Genomic DNA, 19504 nt, shown 5'->3' on the forward strand with positions numbered 1-19504 from the left:
GTGACTGACACTATACTTTCTGTCCGAAAAACAAAACAGGCTGGGCACTTAACGTGTTAAAGGACAAACATTTCTGCTGATCCTTTGTGTGACAAAGAATGAAAATTCAGACGGTCCGTATCTCACCTTGTCATAGGTAGTAAGCAAAGGGGTCATCTGCCAGTCTTAGAAGAGTCACAAAAAGAAAGTGGATAGTAAGCTTAATATAAGTTGCATGGAAAAGGGTTGTTCTTACAGTAAACCACTTCCTGGAACACAAAATGAACAGAATATAAAATAGTGGTGAAGATCTCCTAATCACCCATGTTTTCCAGGAGTGAAGTGCTTGGGTAAATTTCAACATTGTCAGGGTTACTTCTGGGAAGGTATTAGAAGATTGAACTAGCATATCTTCCTTTATGAAAATTTTTAAAATGATGGCATTGTTATGATTTTAATTTTTGTGTTAATGCTTTATAAATAAAAAAAAATATCTGTGGCTTCCTCAGTCCAACATGTAAAGAGTTTAGAAGTAATCAAGCCTATTGTCACACAACAATAGCAAAATACTGAACAAATTGAAAATCAACAGCTCTAGAATCATCAGAGAATTGAATTCACAGGGCAAACCACTGTCCTGAAAACAGAAAAGACAGGGGAATGCAGAGAATCATAGTTTCCCTAGAAGAGAAGCAGCCAAAGAAGACAGCAACTGGTAGTAACATTTAAGTGTACAACGTTGTACCTCTAGTCAACAATATTATATTTTACACTTAAAAATTTGTTGAAAAAAAATTTTGTTGAGGTTAGACATCATATTAAGTGTTCTTTCCACAATTAAGTAATTTTTTTAAAAGTATAATTGACTAATTGCTTAACTTGGATTAACTTGACAGATAAAAACTCCTAGACAGCCTTAAGGAGGCTGTCATATGTTCTGAATTTTACCTCCAGCAGTTCACCAACTTCTCAAGATGAAAATCGTTGGAAAATCGAGTCATGCTTGTGGCAGGGGATGAGGGGTGGGAAAAGTAACCAGTTGGAAATATGCTCATAGTATTCTGTCTTCCTTGGCAAAGGCCTGTCCTCAAAGGAAACTAGTTTACCAGGGCTTTAACAACTTGGGTTTTACCAAAGCATGAAGGACCTTAAGGAAAGGAAATATCTAACCACAGACTGCTCTAGCCTTCCTGTCTTATCTAAAAAAGGAAAGTCACAGGCCAGGGACACAGGCTCACTAAAATATTAATCATAAGATTGTAGAATGCTTTCTGTCCTTCTACACATTACAAAAGTCAGCTGTATTATAATGGAATTACAGCCGAAAGAAGTGCAGAGCTCAGAACCTATTTAAGAAGGGGTCTAAAAGGAAATCCAAAGACAAAAGGGGATACAAAAACAAAGATGCTGGGGACTTTTTAGACCTGACACCTACAGCTACAACAAATAAAAAACACAGCACAACCTCTAGCCAAATAAATAAAAAAAATATCTCACATTAATGGCTTATTTACCTCATTTCCTCTTACCCAATGCCTCATGCCTGGTTTTCAACTATAAAATTATAAGCTGTGCTAAAAAGTCCAAAAACATAGTCTAAAGATATTAAGTAGCATCAGAATCAGACTCAGCGATGGTAGAGATTTTTGAATTTTCAGAGTTGGAATATAAAGTAACTGTGATTAATATGATCAGTGCTCTTACAGAAAAAGTTGACAACATATAAGAACAGTTGGATAATGTAGGTAGAGAGAAAAACTCTGATGAAATAATTAAAAGGAAATGCTAGAATTAAAAAACACTAATAGAAATGAAGAATGCTTTTGACCTAATTAGAAGACTAGACCCAGCTGAAGAAATAATTGGGAAGCATGAAGATATATCAATAGAAACTTCCTAAACTGGGAAGCATAAAGAAAGAAAAGAAAAATAGAATATCTAAGAACTGTTTTCCAATTATAAAAAGTAGGTTTATAGTTGTTCATGTGGAAAATAATACAATAATTAATAATAACACCAGAATAAACTGTTTCTCATACTCGCAACTGTAAACCTAGTTTTGCCCCACCATGTATATATTTCTCTCTTCTTCTTATGGTATTCCCATAATGGAAAGAAAGAGAGAAAAGAAGAAATATTTGAAGTAATAATGGCTGAATATTTTCCCAAAATAATGATAGACACCAAACCACAGACCCAGGAAGCAGAAAGAACACCTTGTAATATATTTACAAAAAAATATCCACCTAGACATATAATATTCAAACTACAGAAAATCAAAGAGAGAGAAAATATTGAAGTAAGTCAAAGAGGGGAAAAAAACATCTTATAAAGATAAGAATTATATCAGATTTCTCTTTAGAAGCCAGGTAAGCAAGAAGAAAGTGGAGTTAAATATTTAATGTTGAAATTTAAAAAATCTACCAACTTGGAATTCAGTATCCAGCAAAATGATCATTAAACATGAAGGATAAATAAAGACTTTCCCAGACAAACAAAAATTGAAGTAATTTGTCACCAACAATCCTATTTTCTAAGAATTGTTAAAAGTTCTTCAGATAGAAGAAAAATAATATAGCTTCAAAACTGGGGTCTATACAAAGAAAGAAATAGCATTAGAGAAGGAATTAAATGAAGGTAAAAAGAAAAGTTATTTATTTCATTATTGTTAATTGATCTAAAATATATTTCTGATTAAAATAATTATAGCAGAATGTATTTGGTGATTACAGTTTATGGATAAGTAAAATGAATGATGGAAGTGATGGAGAGAATGAACTGGGAATGCTCTGTTATAAGGTGCATGCCCTGCCTGTGAAGCAGTCTAATTTTATGTGAAATGAACTTAGATTACTTATACGTGTATATTAAAAACTAGGGAAAATTCTAATTTAAAAAAGATAATATGTTGAGAGGTGAGAACATATAATTATATAAATTGCTCAATTAAAGCAAAGATGGCAAAATAAAAAAGTGGAGAGGAAAAAGATATAGAACAAGGCCAATGAAAAGAAACAGTGACAAATATGGTATTTTTTTTGATAAGTAAAAAATTAGGGATATGGAAAGATATTCCATGCTAACACTAATCAAAAGAAAGCTGGAATAATGATATTCATTCCAGACAAAGCATAATTCAGGGCAAGTAAAATTATCAGGGATAAAGAGGGCATTTCATAATCATAAAATAATTTTCCAAGAAGACATAAACATTTTTAATGTTTATGCTTCTCACAACAGAATGTTGAAATGCTTGACATGAACACTGGTAGAACTTCAAGGAGAAGTAGACACATCTATTATAGTTGGAGACTCCAATATCACTAAATCAATAATTGACAGACCCAGTAGGCAGAAAATCAGTAAGAGTATAGTTGAATTGAACAGTACCATCAATCAATAGGATATAATTGACATTTACAAAATACTTCAACAACATCAGAATGCAAATTCTTTTTAGACTCACATTCCCCAACATAGGCCATATTCTGGGCCATGCAACATACCTTAATAAACTTAAAATAATAGAACTCATAAAGTATGTTCTCAGTCTGCAACAGAATTAAACTAAAAATAAATAACAGAATGATAGCTGGAAATTCTCCAAATATTTTGAGATTAGACATTATACTTTGAGATAACACATGACTCAAGACATCTCAGCAGAAATTGAAATTTACTTGGAACCAAATGAAAATGAAAATACAACATAAATTTTGTAGTATGCAGTGAAATCAGTGCTTTGAAGGTAATTTAAAGCATTGAATGCATATATTAGAAAATATAGCTCTAAACTAAATAAATCCAAGCTTCCTCAACATTAGGAAACTAGAAAATTAAGAGCAAATGAAATCTGAAGTAAGTAGAAAATAAAAAATGATGAAAATTAAAACTGAAACAGTGAAATTAAAAATAGAAAATCAATAGATTAAATTAGTAAAACCAAAAACTTGTTCTTTTAAAAGATGAATAAAATGTATAAACCTCTAGTCAGGCTAACCAAGAAAAAAGAGAAAATACACAAATTATTAGTATCATAAATGAAGGAATGGCAATTACTACTGATTCCATTTGTATTAAAAGGGCAATAAATTAAAGTTATAAGTAACTCACTGCCCACAAAGTTGATAACTTAAGATGAAATGGAAAAATCACTTGAAAGTTGCTGCTGTTCTAAGAACCACACACTGAGAAACATTGCTTTAGCTCTAGCCGGTTTTGCTGAGTGGATAGAGCGTTAGCCTGTGGACTGAAGGGTCCCAGGTTTGATTCTAGTCCAGGGTACTACACCTGAGTTGCAGGCTCGATTTCCAGTAGGGGGCATGCAGGAGGCATCAGATCAATAATTCTCTCTCATCATTGATGTTTCCATCTCTCTCTCCCTCCCTCTCCCTTCCTCTCGGAAATCAATAAAAAGCTACACTAATAAAAGAGTAGTATGAAAATTGACCATACCTTCGTGACACCCACCAGCCAATCAGGAGCGAGTATGCAAATTAACCCAACAAAGATGACGGGTTAATTTGCATACGCAGGCGCCAAGCGGCTAGGGGCGGGGTGGGATGCTTGCGTCGTCACCAAGGCGATGACGCAGGTGTTCCGTACCGCCCCAGCCGCTCCAGGTCTCTGGGCAGCATGGGAAGGCAGAAAGGTGGCTCCCGGCCGGAATGAAAAGGTGGCTCCGGCTGGAGCGAAGGCTGTGCAGGCAGCCAGGGGAAGAAAGGCCCGTTCTTGCATGAATCTTCATGCATCGGGCCTCTAGTATATTTTTAAAAAGAGAAACATTGCTTTAAATGAACTCAGACTGCAGTGATTTAAAATTTCTTCTATCATTTTATATAACAACTAGAGGCCCAGTGCATGAGATTTGTGCACTTGGGGAGGTCCCTCAGCCTGGTCTGTGTCCTTTCGCAGTCCGGGAGCCCTCCTCAGGGGATGTCTGACTGATGGCTTAGGCAGTTGGACATCCTTAGTGCTGCTTTGGAGGTGGGGAAGGCTCCGTCCACCACCACTGTGTTCACCAGCCGTGAGCACTTCTGGCTGAGCAGCGCTCCCCATGTGGGAGCACACTGACCACCAGGATGCAGCTCCTGTGTTGAGGGTCTGCCCCCTGATGGTCAGTGTATATCATAGTGTCCAGTTGTTCCACTGTTCGGTCAATTTGCATATTAGCCTTTTATTATATAGGATATCCTCTTCCTTAATATTGAATTGCCATTTGCAATTTCTCTTCCATCTTAAAACCACAATGAAAGCAAATATCTGTAATTGTATGACCTTTTTCATGCTTAATTTTATTGTATACTTATGATTTATTAGACACTATAAAAAATGCAGAGGATTTGGGTTGCTAGGCCCATTTGTATCAGTGAAAACAAAATTCTAGGTAGGTAAAGCTCATGGAGGAATTTACTGGTAGGAATCCATCTAGTGTCTACATGAACACTGTCAAGACCCATAAGGTCTCTGAGGGAAACTTGGATGCAGTAGCCAAGTCTGTTGATAAATCTACACTGACAGTATGGTGGAAAGAAGGGCCACATTATTGAACCTACTAGTACATGTATATGCAAGGTCCTTCCATCCTTTTATGGGTAATCTGGCTAATGTGCCAAAGGAAATTATTTCCTTACCTCTATTACTGTTCTCAAATTATCCAGAAATGTTTGCAACCAGTTTCCTAAGGCCAATGAAATGTTAGTATAACTAGGTAAAAAAAAAATCACTTAAGTCTACTATAACAAAGTTAGCTTATATAATATATATCATTCTAACTGATTAATTATATCTAATTTAGTTAGTCATATATATTACGGTAAATACTAGAGGCCTGGTGCACGAAATTCGTGCATGGGGGTGTGTGTCCCTCAGCCCAGCCTGTACCGTCTCCAATCTGGGACCCCTCGAGGGATGTCCGACTGCCCGTGTAGGCCCGATCCCACCAGGCATCCCTCTCACAATCCAGGACTGCTGGCTCCCAACTGCTCGCCTGCCTGCCTGCCTGATTGCTCCTAACTGCCCTCCCCTGCCGGCCTGATCACCCCTAACTGCCCTCCCCCACAGGCCTGATCCCCCCCAACAGCCCTCCCCTGCAGGCCTTGTCCCTCCCAACTGTCCTCCCCTATAGGCCTGGTCCCCCCCACCAACTGCCCTCCCTTGCAGGCCTGGTCGCTTCCAACTGCCCTCCCCTGCTGGCTTGGTTGCCCCTAACTGCCCTCCCCTGCTGGCCCTGGTCACCCCTAACTGCCCTCTCCTGCTGGCCTGGATGCCCCTAACTGCCCTCCCCTGCAGGCCTGGTCCCCCCGACTGACCTCCCCTGTAGGCATGGTCCCCCCCCAACTGCCCTCCCCTGCTGGCTATTTTGTGGCAGCCATCTTGTGTCCACATGGGGGTGACCATCTTTGACTACATGGGAGTGGCCATCTTGTGTGTTGGAGTGATGGTTAATTTGCATATTACCCTTTTATTAGATAGGACTAGAGGCCCAGTGCACGAAATTCGTGCACGGAGGGGGTTTGTCCCTCAGCCCAGCCTGTACCCTCTCCAATCTGGGACCCCTCGAGGGATGTCCGACTGCCCGTTGTCCGACTGCAGTTGGACATCCCTCTCACAATCCAGGACTGCTGGCTCCCAACTGCTTGCCTGCCTGCCTTCCTGATTGCCCCTAACTGCTTCTGCCTGCCAGCCTGATCACCCTGTAACCACTCCGCTGCCAGCCTGTTTGCCCCCAACTTCCCTCCTCTGCCGGCCTGGTCACTCTTAACTGCCCTCTCCTTCAGGGTTGATCACCTCTCAACTGCCCTCCCTTGCAGGCCTGATCCTTCTCAACTTCCCTCCCTTGCAGGCCGAGTGCCTCCCAACTGCCCTCCCCTGCTGGCCATCTTGTGGTGGCCATCTTGTGTCCACATGGGGGCAGGATCTTTGACCACATGGGGGCAGCTGTATTGTGTGTTGCAGTGATGATCAATCTGCATATTACTCTTTTATTAGATAGGACTAGCTTTCCTGTTGCAGGAAAAATCCTGCAATAGGATTTCCTGCTGCACTCTACCCCGCCTCCGTTCCTCCCTTGTCCCCCGCCTCACCTTCTCCTCCAGCCCGCCCGCATTTCTGTTCGCCCCGGCCCCGCCTCCCCTCCGCCCTTGTCACCCGCCTCACCTTCTCCTCCAGCCCGCCCGCGTTTCCGTTCGCCCCCGGCCCCGCCTCCGCCCCGCCGTTGTCGCCCGCCCCGCCTTCTCCTCCAGCCCGCCCGTGTTTCCGTTCGCCCCCGGCCCCGCCTCCGCCCCGCCGTTGTCGCCCGCCCCGCCTTCTCCTCCAGCCCGCCCGCGTTTCTGTTTGCCCCCAGCCCCGCCTCCGCCCCGCCCTTGTCTCCTGCCCCGCCTTCTCCTCCAGCCCGCCTGCTTTTTCGTTCGCCCCCGGCCCCGCCTCCGCTCCTCCCTTGTCACCTGCCCCGCCTTCTCCTCCAGCCCGCCTGCTTTTCCGTTCGCCCCCAGCCCTGACTTCGCTCCTCCCTTCTCCTCCCCTCCCCCTGTTTCGACGCTGTCTTGATATGCAAATTAGCCACCATCTTTGTTGGGGTAATTTGCATACTCGTCCTGATTGATTGGTGGGCGTGGCTTGGCTGGTGGGCGTGGCTTAGGTGTAGCGAAGGTGCGGTCAATTTGCATATTTGTCTATTATTAGAATAGATAGAGGCCTGGTACAGGGGTGGGGGCCAGCTGGTTTGCCCTGAAGGGCATCCCAGATCAGGTGGGGGTTCCCTTGGGGTGTGGGGCGGCCTGAGCAAGGGGCCTGTGGTGGTTTGCAGGCTGGCCACGCCCCCTGGCAACCCAAGCAGAGGCCCTGGTATCTGGAATTTATTTTCCTTCTACAATTGAAACTTTGTAGCCTGGAGCGGAGCCAAGCCTGGGGCTCCCTCTGAGGCTGGCAGCCATTTGTGTTGGGGTTATAATTGAAACTTTGTAACCTTAAGCGGGTGGGCCCAGCCAGGGTGTGCGGAAAGCTTTGCTTCCACTGTTGCCGGCGGCAACCCTGGCCTGCTCTCTCAAGCTCCATTCTGCCGCCATTTGTTTGAATTTGTTTACCTTCTATAATTGAAACTTTGTAGCTTGAGTGGAGGCTTAGGCCTGGCAAGGGCAGGCGGAAAGCTTGGCTTCCTCTGTTACCTAGGAAACCTTGCTCTCTTTGGCTGTAGCCATCTTGGTTTGGGTTAATTTGCATGCTCACTCTGATTGGATGGTGGGCGTGGGTTGTGGGTGTGTCAGATGTATGGTCAATTTGCATACTTGTCTATTATTAGGTAGGATAATAAAAATTTATTACATTGTCTCCATTAAATACTCAATAATACAACTCTTGGAAAAGTAATATATAATGTTCTCTGATTAAATACATGTTACGTAGGCATAAACAGATATCCCTGTGATACTCTGAGGTACATGTGATTTTCATAAATACTTTAAAACATTATATTGAATACAAACTCAGTGACATATGTTTAACATTACCTGTTGAGGAAATTTCAAATTTACATTCAATAGTTAAAGTAAACAAATGCTTATAAACATAGAACATTTTATAAACTGTCACTACCTACTGTCATGTGTCAATGTCAACATTTTAAAACTAACAGGAACATTCACTGCTGGCATGATCACAGTGCAAACTATGCCTCAGTAAAATTTTGGGAAATGAACCAAAAAGTTTCATGCAGATGAGAAAGGATAAAAGATGGTCTACCGTATTTAGAAAGACCTCAGCTGGCCCTCATCCTGCTTTGTGCAATAACTAGATAGGATGATCAGAGGCCTTCTTAGGTTCTAAGAAGGAAGAGGATGGGAGGGGTATTCTTCCTTGGGTGGTATCCTAGGGTAATTTAGAAGATCTGTTTGTCTGAACTGGCCCATGTGACATACTCTATGTGCATGTTGCTAGCATGCCCAGAGTTGTCATGATCTAGAGCCATCAATGTATCGAGACTCTAGAGTATTACACAGTCAATCTGGGCTGCCAGTTTATTCAGAAGACCACAGATGCGCAAGTATGTGGTTGGTAAGGGTATCGGCTATACCTTTTTTTTTTTTTCAGCATCTCTTTGTAGGCTTGGAGTGGTCCTGCCCTGTAATTGGAATGTTGCCAGAGGCAGATTGTTGATAAGGTGGGATATTTTAACAGCTCATCTTGGAATTCAAATCCCTGTTATTCCAGCAATATTCTTCTGGCTGGGTATATTTGAACTGTTTCCTACTCTCCCAGGCGAATGGATCTCTGGAATATAGTTCAAGGTTCAGGTAATCTGGACAGTAGGAATATCTTTCTCTCGAAACTCTTTTCCCTTTATAATGCATCTTAAACCTGGAGACATGTGGGTGGTCTATCCTCAATAGTTGCCCTTCATCATATCTAGAATATGGGTAAATCAAAGTCTCAATATTACCAGTTACTGGTTGCACAACTCTTAACCTCTCCGTGTTAACTCATGGAAAGCAAGGATTTAACAACAAATTTTCTAGCTGAGAGACCGTGGAGGAGTTATTTAACCTTTAAGTGCCTCAGTTTCTTCTTCTGTGAAATGGAGTTCATAATAGTTACTACCTCATAGAGTTGATGTGAAAATCATATGAGTTAATACATATAAGTACTTAGGACAGAGTCTGGCATGTAATAGACACTATATGTGTTATTACTACTATTACTATCATCATGATTATCTTGACTGTTACAATAATGGAAAATTGGAATAATGAAAAGTTGTTAGAAAAAATTTTACGTGATTATTGTATGTCTCTGCATCTAATTGTCCAGTGTGATCATGTAAAAATTACAACCAGGTGAAACTTTAGAAAATATAAGTAGATAGTGATATAGATAAATGATGTAAATAATAGGTAATAGTGTTTGAGTGGCATTTCAGGGGGCTATTTATCTTCCAACTTTTCTGTGTGTTTTATAAATTTATAAATAAAACTATCATTTTTAATAAAAATACAATCTTGAAAAATGCTTATACATGACAAAGAATAAAGACAGTTGTGGAGAAGGGAAGTATTTAACATGTGTTTAGACAGTTAACTAGCTTCTATCAAAATAAATTTCTAAAGGAGAAAATTGTTAATGTTGAGAAGTCAAGTAATTTACAAAAAGAAAAAAATGTATGTATAGGGACATTTAACAAATCTTTGAACACATATGAAATTTATAAGGTTAAAATAAGAAAAGAAAATCTCACCACAACAATATTTTAGACTTGAGTCAGGACTCCTGGAATGGTGGAGTGAGAACCTTGGTAAATCCCCTTCTCCACAAAAGCAACAAAACATCTGTGAAATTACCCTTTTTAGAACTCTAGAAATTAACCAAAGTCTTACAATAATCTCAATAGTGATTACTCAAGAAAAACTACTGAACTTAGGTAAAAACAGTAAAGTCTTTGATGTTTAACTTGGCTTGCTCCCATACCCCTGTCCATAGAAATACAATTTAAAACGATAATGATATACCATTTTACACCTACTAGAATGAATATATTAAGTAAGAGACAATAACAAATGTTGGTGGGGATATGGAGAAACATGGTTGGTTGGAATGTAAATTTGAAGCAACCATTTTGGAAAGCAGTTTGACAGTTTCTCAAGAGATTAAAAATAAATTACCATTTGATCCAGCAATTCCATTCTTAAATATCTACACAAGAGAACTGAGAACATTTATCTTCTATAAAAGGATATATTCATGTTTACATTATTCATGAGACCTAAAAACTGTCCATCAACTTGCTAGACGAAATAAATGGAGATTAAAAATGTGGTATACCTATACAATGAAATAATATACTATTCTGTAATGAAACTATTGACATATGCTATGTCAGTTTGAACTTCAAAACATTGTGCTTAATGTAATAAGTCAAACATAAAAGACCACTTAGTGTATGATTCTATTTATAGGAAACATCCAAAACAGGTAAATTTTTAGAGACAGAAAATAGATTAATGTTTGCCTGAAGCTGGTTATGGGAATGGGGATTAACTATAAATGGGCAAGCATGATCTTATTGGAGGAAGAAAAATGTTCTAAAACTGATTTATGGCGATGGTAGCACCACTTGGTAATGTCAGTAATCATTAAATTGTACACTTGAACTGGGTGAAATTTATGATATATAAAGACTATATACTCAATACAAATTTTTTACAATAATATTTTCAGCGAACTCTCCCACCCAGTAATAAGGGAACACTTTGCTAGGTACATTTTGAGACCCATGGCCTATAAGCCTAATTGGACAAATATGTTTGGACAAAACAGTTACCAATAATTTGCTGTACCCTGTACTAGATCAAGGACAGAGGAGAGTATTTATTAAGCGGTATCTTGGAGAGCCTTTGAGTTAAAAATCTATTGTAAAAGATTTTCTTTAAAAATAACTTTTTAAAGAAAGGGAGTTCTGGGTTTGAAGTCAAATGGCTGGATGACTTGAGGTCAAATTTAGGAAACAGAACATGGACATAGTGAGTGGCCTTGGACAGTTCCATATAAAAGGGAGTTGTATTAACTGCCACACATGTTTCCTCTCCTCCTAGAGTTTGGCTAAGGAAGTGAGCATTCATGGATCACTAACCAAGGGAAAACAAAGTAGAGCTTCATTGTTATTGACAAATATGTTATATTACTAAAGCTGAACTTGGGAAAAATCCAAATTATAAACATAGCTTGTGTTATTTTTATTGAATATCCTATCCTTAGTAGAGGATAGGATATTCACTCCATAGTTCATAACTATTTACTAAACAATTATTGAACAAGTATTATAGTTCAAATACTCTTCTAAGTACTTGGGGTATAGCAGTAAACAAAAACGTTATAAAGCCATATGTATATTGGTAAAGTTTTATTTACTTCAAATTCTTTAATGTTTAATTACACCCTAACACAAATAACAATCTAAATCACAAAGACTTTTGAAATATTTTCAGAAATATAAGGGCATTCATTTTTTGAATAATTTCTATTTGTCAGGTGTTACGGGGAACACTTTTAATAATTTATCTTAATTCTTATAACAACCCAGAATATTTCAGCTTTAATTATCTTCATTAGGAATCTGAGGGTTAGGGAGTCCAAAGAACCTATCTAAGATTACACAGGTAACAAGTAGCAGATCTAAGTTCAAGTCCCAGTGTAGGGCTGGATGTAAAACTCTAAGAGCTTTGTTACAAACAGTTTTGTCTGATGATAACAGGAGAAAGATTCTTGATATGAAGCTGAGTAGCAGAGATAACAATCATTTATCAGTGATAGGAGAAGCACTCCTGAGTCTGGCCTCACCCCAAACTACAGTTCTTCACTCAGATCTTGATTGGGACAATCAGTCATCATGGGATCATTCACTTTTTGAATGAAAAGTTAGAGAATCAAGAACTAAAAACTTGAATAACAACACAAAAGGTAAGAAAGTTCAGTTACATAAAATTTCACAGGAAAATTTATAATCTTAAAAGGGTGAAGTGGGACAGGGTTAATTCTCTGAAGATATATAGAAAAATCAGTCCAGCAATGGAGGAATGGAATGCAATGTTTAACAAAAGTGAATTGCTGAAAAGTTGTCATGGCAAAGAAATTCTGAAGTGTGCAATTGTTTTGGCTGAAGCAGATGGTGTTAATCATGCCATATTAGAGATTTTTTTCACTTCCCCTTGAAATAATTAGCTACAAGACTATAAGTACATTTTTCATGTCAAATGGACAGTGGCTTCAAAGAAATTGGAGGGCGGAACTGCAAGAAGTGAGAAAAGAAGACTGACTTGATGCACAAAAGACAAAATATCAACATTTCTTGTATAACCACTGAACATGTGTCAGCAAGCATGAGGTCACGTTTTAACTGAAACAATAGAACCAAAATTGGTAGTGAATTATGTAAGAGAAGCATTGGACTGGAGCTCATCTTTCCTATCAAAAACTTTCAGAATATTGTAGATAGCATGGTGTTTTATTTAACTCTCAATTCAAATAATTTGAGTGAAAGTTTAGCAAAACTGCTAGAAAAACTATTGCTAATTACGATGTCTGGAAAAGAAGAGCAAAAAGCTAATTACTACCCTGATCTGATCAAACTTGCTATCGTTTGGTTTGTATTCCACACTTTGCACCATGGTGCAAAGCAGCATGTGTCAGCAGAATGTATGTTAGAGCAGGCATACTGGGAGCCCTCCTATCCAGGGCTATCCAACTGATAATAGGTTGGTTAACTCTATTTTAGGAATCGGGTTGGTTAGTTGCATTTTTGTTCAAAGTATCCGTTGTACAACTCTGCCTGTGGTCTCATATGTACCTGAATTTTTAAAAAAGAGTAGTCAATAAGTTTTATGAATTTCAGTTTAGTTTCTAGTTATTTGAGCAGAAAATGGATGGGCTGACTTCTGTTTTGGCCTTGCTAGGACTGCCTACTGCTAAAACCTATACATCATCATCAGAATTATCATCATAATTGCAATGTTCTGATTAATGCACTTTACATATATTAAATCCTGTAATTGTCATAATTGCCTTTGAAATTGGCCCTATTGTTATGTATTCATCCTATCTAATAAAATGGTAATATGCAAATTGACTGCACCTTCGCTACGCCCAAGCCATGCCCACCAGCCAAAGCCACGCCCACCAGCCAATCAGGGCGAGTATGCAAATACCCAACAAATATGGCGGTTAATTTGCATACGCTGAGGGAGGGAGGAGTGAAGACTGAAGACAACTTAGAAGGAAGAGGGAGGAAAAGCGGAAAGCAAGGTGGCTGCCAGAGGGAAAGCCCCGGCGGGGCGGAGCAGGGCGGGACGGAGTGGGACGGAGCGGGGCGGAGCGGGGTGGAGCGGGGCAGGCGGCAGTGGCGCATGGGTGCAGGCGCGGTGGCTGCAATGACGGCGGCAGCAGCCCGCTTGCAGGATTCTTCCTGCAAATGGGCTACTAGTTTTATTAATAAGCAAGCAGAGATTCAAAGAGGTTAAGTGACTTCACTCTATCACACAGCTAGTAGGTAGCAGAGCTAAGATTGAAACCTAACTATTCTACATTTGGAATTTATGCTCTTACCCAAAATATACTTTAAACTGTGACAACTTTACTGAAATCAATTTGCTATCACATACTCACCCTCTTGGATGCAGCTAGAGGCTTCTCATTTGCTATTGCTGACTCTTCTGTGGAGTATCTACTTTTGCTTCTTCTCTAGGGTAGCCCAAGTCAACATTTATGAGAATGCCATAACTTATGTAGCCTCTTTGAAGTGGAATCAAGTTGTGTTCAGTATTATAGACAACATCCTGGGAGGCCTAAGCATAAAATGAATGGAAATTTACCCAATTCAAAAATACAGTATATCATAAAATAAGAATGTTCAGAGGGGCTATATCTGAACTCTGCTTATATAAACTGGGACTAGTGATAAAAAATGTTATTAAAAAACTGAAAAATAACGTTCTAAGCAATTTGGAATGAGTAATTGATGTTTGTGGTATCCAGGGGAAAATTAGTCATTCAGAAATTTAAGCCCCTGGGTTTTTGTCCAAATCTTATTTTTATTCTTTTTCCTGTTGTCCCTGTTTATTGTAATGATCTTTCTGATTTTTGGATATCATTATCCCTTTTTCCATATAGCTAAGAACATTTAGGGACACCTTCATATTTTGGCATTTCTTGGGTTCTATAGAACCAATCTTGATGTTAGTCAGTGATGATATGAGGAGATATAGACCAGAGACATTAACTGAGTCCTGTCTTACCTATGGCTTCTTTCTCTTTAAATTCTAACAATACCCTAGACCAGTGGTCGGCAAACTCATTAGTCAACAGAGCCAAATGTCAACAGTACAACGACTGAAATTTCTTTTGAGAGCCAAATTTTTTAAACTTAAACTTCTTCTAACGCCACTTCTTCAAAGTAGACTCTCCCAGGCTGTGGCATTTTGTGGAAGAGCCACACTCAAGGGGCCAAAGAGCCGCATGTGGCTCGCGAGCCGCAGTTTGCTGACCACGGCCCTAGACACGTGCTCCTAAATCTTAATTGTGTTTTTATTAGTTTAGCTACTACTGTAACCATTATCCAGGGCCGCAATATGTCATCCCTTTGCTTGCCTCCCTTTCTTAAACTAAAACAACTGAAATTCTACCTTTTGAATATAATTCTTATAACCTAAGAATTAAAACTCCTGTCTATTGCAAACAATGGCCTGTCCTAGAGAAACTATCTTTCTAAACTTATTTTTGAACTCATTCTCCACTTTGCTTCTGGCCAGAATGTCCTGATGCAGACAGTTATTTTAATCACTACTTGGCTCCTATTATTATAATTTTTTAAATGTATGACCTTTCTCTATGGGAGTTCTTCTGATCCATTATTTAGTTACATCCCTCACCCGCTACTCTGTCCCCAATCCAAAAGCCCACCCTAGGACAGCTATCTCTTCTGATGGCCTTGTCTTTATGTTTCTTTAGGGTGCTAATAGAAATTTCATCCAACTCTATTTTTGGCTAACCATGACACATTGATGCCTATTTCAAAGACCACTAGGCATGAAGCTCCAAAGTGTTAGGGATACTCATTTTCTTTATGGGGTCTTTTCGTGGTTAAATAGATGGTGTATAGCACATTACCTGACCTGTAGTAGACACTCAAAAATATGTGTATAAAAAGGGAAGAAAAGATGTGGGCAGAATATGAAGTCAAACATTCTTGCATTTCAACTTCAGCAAAACCTTTTACTGGTTGTATTAACATGTATAAGTAAATTAAGCTCTGTGTAACTCACTTTCCTCACCATAAAGGGCTAATAATACCTTTCATGCAGATTAGGAAGGGTTAGCCCTCTGTGCAAGGTAGAATATTTTGTTTAAGTATGGGAGCAAAAAAGAATGATACTATATAAGAAAATTTAGTGCTTAGACAAATGTTAATAAGGTTATAAAGGTTTAATATTAACATTATCTATAATAATAAAAGCCTAAGCAACCATCGCAACTGAACGGACGATCGAACAGGCTGCATGGGGCGACCAGGCCAGCAGGGAGGTTAGTGAGGGACAACCAAACAACTGAGCAGCAGGCTGTGTGGGGCGACCAGGCCAGCAGGGGTGTTAGTGAGGGGCGACTAAACGACTGAGCAGCAGGCTGCATGGGGCGACCAGGCTGGGGGGGGGGGGGAGCCAGTGAGAGGTGACCAGGCTGGCAGGGGGGCATTTTGGGGTGACCAGGCCAGCAGCGGGAGCAGTAAGGGACAAACAGGCTGGCGGGGGAGGGCAGTTGGGAATGACCAAGCTGGCATGGGGGGGGGCAGTTGGGGGTGACTAGGCTGGCAGGGGGGAAGTTAGGGGCGATCAGGCAGGCAGGCAGGTGAGCAGTTAGGAGCCAGTGGTCCTGGATTGTGAGAGGGATGTTCGACTACCGGTTTAGGCCCCATCCTGGCAGTTGGACATCCCCCGAGGGGTCCCGGATTGGAGTGGGTGCAGGCTGGGCTGAGGGGACCCGCCCTCCCCATGCACGAATTTTATGCACCAGGCCTCTAGTTTTTGTATAATAATCTACACAAAGGGAAAAGCACAAAAGTATATTTTTTCTAAAAGAGCTACCAATAATTAGCTTTGTGTTAGTGGCTTTGTCATACTTCATTGAGCATTTATGATTAGCAATATACTGTATATTATACTTTCAAATAGAAAATATATTTGTGTATATAAATATGTGTATATACATGCACATATATAATATCTGAAGTAAACTAAATTTTTAAAAATATATATTTTATTGATTTTTTACAGACAGGAAGAGAGAGTTAGAAACATCGATGAGAGAGAAACATCGATCAGCTGCTTCCTGCACACCTCCTACTGGGGATGTGCCCACAACCAAGGTACATGTCCTTGACCAGAATCAAACCTGGGACCTTTCAGTCTGCAGGCTGACACTCTATCCACTGAGCCAAACCAGTTAGGGCTGAAGTAAACTAAATTTTAAAAAACATAATCTATATATATATAAAAGCCTAAGTGACAGAACGACTGGTTGACCAGTTGCTATGACACGCACTGACCACTAGGGGGCAGATACTCAACGCAGGAGCTGCCCCCTGGTGGTCATTACACTCCCACAGCCAAACTCCCGCAGCCGGCCAATCTCCCACGGTCCCACCCCCTGGCCAACTTCCCATGGCCCCTTCCCCCGGCCAGCCAACCTTCTGCAGCCCCTCCCCCAAGCTGGCCAAACTCCCGTGGTGGCCCCTCCCCCTGCCGGCCAACCTCCCGCAGCCCTGATTGCCCCCAATTGCCGGCAAGGCTGAGGGATCTCACCCGTGCACAAATTCGTGCACTGGCCCTCTTGTTTTATATAATTATATACTAGTATATATAATAATTCTGTATATGATATATACTGAGTGGCCAGATTATTATGATCTCTGAACGCATAATAATCTGGCCACTCAGTGTATATCTTATATAATAAAAGGCTAATATGCAAATTGTCCCCTCGACCAGTTCAACCAGCAGGTAGGCCGGCCAACTGCCCATGTCCCCTCCCCCTGGCCAGGCTGGCTGGACCCCACCCATGCACAAATTCATGCACTGGGCCTCTAATATGTGTGTGTGTGTGTGTGTGTGTGTGTGTACACATATATATGTATATATATATATATATATATTCACACACATATATACATATACTATATACACACACACACACACACACACACACACACACACACACACTGAGTGGCCAGATTATTATGTATTCAGAGATCATAATAATCTGGCCACTCAGTGTATATAATACCTGGGATAATAGTTAATATAAAGAAAAGGGGAATTTAATATTAGAGATAAGCACATTTATTTTTCTAAGTACCAGATAACTGATAGATAATAACTTGCCCAAGTAATGTGTTAGTATTAATGTTATTTTAATCAATTAGTAGTATTTTAAATGAAGTGATAAGAAAGCTAGCTTTCACTATTTGTGTATTTTTAATTCTAGATTTAAATTAATGAATTTATATCTGTTATGTATATTTCTTTTCTTGTATGAGAAATTATACTATATTTCTAAGTGTATAAGAAAGAGTATAAGAAAGTTTGACAAAAGTTTGAAAGTTACTTTGAAAAGCTAATCATTGATTACAATAATGGTATAATGGTACATGAAGAGAAATGTGATGCAATACAGTTTAAACTGTCATGACTCAAGGTCTCTGAAAAATGTGTAATTTGGCTCACTAGTTGCACTGGTCTATTTCACTTGTCCTTATGGCAAGTAAGGTAATGAAATAGGAAATTATTTTAGCCAAGTAATTCATTGGAAGTAATTCAGTTCAACTGTAGTTTTTTAATTTCTCCAGGATAAATCAAAATACACCTTAACTTACAAATATCCAAAGTTCTGACCTTTTGATTTTTCATATTTTTTTTTACTGTCATGAGTTATTCATCCCACCCTTTTCCAGTTAGTAATTTGGATTTTTTCCTAAAGAGGATTTTTCCATGCACACCACATAAAGCTATCCATCAAGTTCTTCCCATGCTTACGTTTTTATTCATCTTACCAACACCAATTTTTGTTGGAAACAAATCAAAAAGTTAGGGAAACTACAAATGGAAAAGATATGGCATGTCAACCAGTATAACTTCCTACAAACTGGATTACTTCTTATAATTTATTTACTTTATTTTATTATACCTGACATCATCACAATAGCACCACTGCCCTTTAATCATAGAGTGAGAATGTCATCCTTGTTTAATGCTAATATAATATTCAGTGTTATGTTTTCTCCCTTCCCAGAGCTGGAGGAAAACATGAAGAGAAATATTTTGGCTCCATAATTCTCCTCCCATCCCTGCCCATGCCAAGTCTTTTCCTTTGAGTTCTGAACCATTAACTCTTAGTGCATTTGGAGGCATTACTGAGCTAAAGGGGATTTTCCTTACCAGGGAAGAGGAACAAAGCCATTTATCATTTGCTAGAGAAGGAATAAAGGAACATTATCCAAATATAGTCTTCTCTGATTAAAAACACTAGTATCTTGGAATTATTGTCTTCCTCCTCTTAACTTCCTTGTCTCCTCAACTCTCTCACCCAATTATTCAACAAATATTCAAGTAGTTCACACTATGTGACAGACATTGTTTTTGATTTTTAAAAATTTATCTTTATTGTTGAAAGTATTACGGATGTCCTGCTATTTTTTCCCCATTGACACCCTCCACCCCACAACCACCCATCCCAGGCCTTCACCATGGGCTATGCATATATGCATATAAGTACCTCTGTTAATCTCTCCCCACCTTCCCTCTGAGATTCATCAGTCTGTTCCATGCTTCTATGTCTCTGGATCTATTTTCTTCATCAGTTTATTTTGTTCATTAGATTCCACATATGAGTGAGATCACATGATTGACTTATATCGCTTAGGATGATACTCTCCAGATACCTGCATACTATCTCACAGGGTAAGATAAACCTTTTTTACTGCTGCATAGTATTC

Source organism: Eptesicus fuscus, chromosome 14 (genome assembly GCF_027574615.1).
Source record: "Eptesicus fuscus isolate TK198812 chromosome 14, DD_ASM_mEF_20220401, whole genome shotgun sequence".
Taxonomy (NCBI): domain Eukaryota; kingdom Metazoa; phylum Chordata; class Mammalia; order Chiroptera; family Vespertilionidae; genus Eptesicus; species Eptesicus fuscus.